This window comes from Spermophilus citellus (genome assembly GCF_964194105.1).
Source record: "Spermophilus citellus genome assembly, chromosome: 1".
Taxonomy (NCBI): Eukaryota; Metazoa; Chordata; class Mammalia; order Rodentia; family Sciuridae; genus Spermophilus; species Spermophilus citellus.
Window position 1 is genome coordinate 108,278,824 of NC_138182.1, and position 1,581 is coordinate 108,280,404.

At 41.6% G+C, this 1,581-nt stretch overlaps 1 pseudogene across 1 annotated transcript; it reads left to right on the forward strand.

The window, feature by feature from the left end:
* Positions 1 to 805: 805 nt before the first annotated feature.
* On the forward strand, positions 806 to 1,204 carry LOC308645659 (guided entry of tail-anchored proteins factor 1-like; annotated as a pseudogene). The gene has a single exon. The product of its transcript is annotated as a guided entry of tail-anchored proteins factor 1-like (transcript).
* The last annotated feature ends 377 nt before the right edge of the window (positions 1,205 to 1,581 follow it).

The following is a 1,581-nucleotide window of genomic DNA, read 5'->3' on the forward strand; positions in this document are numbered from 1 at the left end:
GCCTGCTCCCTGATGGACCCAAACTGTTTCTGCCAGGAACAGTACGGGGTGCAAGTTTATAAGGGTGACAACAACATCCTCGAAAATGTAGATGCAAGCAAGCAAGGAGGACGCAGAAGCTAAAGTTAACAATCAGCCACCCAATGCATATAACCACATCCTTGTTCCAAACACATGCAGTAAAAAAATAAACAACTTTTACAAGAAATAAGTTATATAACTAGGGTTACATTTTGGAACTTCCAAATGGAGTCACTTAGGCAAGGTTTTGTTTTGTTTTGTTTTGTTTTTAAGTTGTCAATGGACTTTATTTATATGGGGTGCTGAGAATTGAACCCAGTGTCTTACAAATGCTAGGTAAGCGCTGTACCACTTAGCCACAACTCCAGCCAAAGGCTAAATTCTTTTAAGTACAGTCAGGATAACTTAACATTATTTATCCTATTATCTAATCTTGTCTTATCTATTAATATCCTCCATTTTATAGGGTGCTTATTGGGCTGATCCATAATCTAAGTAAGGCTATAATAATTAAAGAAAGCATCAAAAATGTAATGTGTGTAGGAATAAATTTTACAAACCTCATTCAAGGAAGCAGGGCTAGTGGGACTCACTGCGCAGTTGCGGGTACGCCTACTGATGAGGTCCCCTTGGAGCTTCTGATAGAGGTGCCTAGGCTGCAGGGAGTATCTGGGAAGAATGGAAGAACTTGACCAAGTCCCACAGCTGGACGTGGCTGCTGGTCCTCTGCTTCCTGTTTGGATGCAATGTCCTTCTGATCCTCCTTCTGACCTTGTCCTCCTTCATGTCCAGAGTGCTGCAGAATGATGCAGAGCCAGAGCTGCAGATGAGGGCAGAGATCCAGGATATGAAGCAAGAGTTCTCCATGGTCAAAAAGATGGATGAGTTTGCCAGATATGCCAGGCTGGAATGGAAGATCAACAAGATGGTGGACCAGCTCAAGACTTATGTGAAAGCACGGACTGCTCAACTAGCCAAGATAAAATGATTTTTAAGTGTTGCTTTCTGTACATTGCAAGCTACCTTGATGATGTCACTCATTTGGAAGTATTACTCTGCCCCTGTGACTGTTGTGCTGAGGAAATGGATAACACCACTAGGCCTCCTGGTAGCCTTCCCTGCTAGAACAGCAGGTGGTGTTGGAATTACTAGTTGGATTTTAGTCTGTAACAAGTTGTGGTGACCCCTTGTACTTTACCCTTTCAGTCGAAAAGAAAGATGAATACCACTGTGGGATTTTGTTGGTGTCGTTAAATTGGGGGTTGAACTCAAAGGTTCTTTACCACCTAACCCCAGCCACAGTCCTTTTTATTTTTAATTTTGAGACAGGTTCTTGGTAAGTTGCCCAGCCTGACCTAAAGCTTACCATCCTCATACCTCTTCCTCATGAGTTTTTGAATTACACTTGTGCCCCACCGCACCTATCCCAGCTATTGTGACTTCTAAAATGATTCTCTTATTAGGTTAAAAGTCTGATTGCTGCTTAAAAATACAAAAAAAAAAAAAAAACAAAGTACATAGGGTAGTTTTGTATTGAATATGTTCTTGGGCTTTATGTGA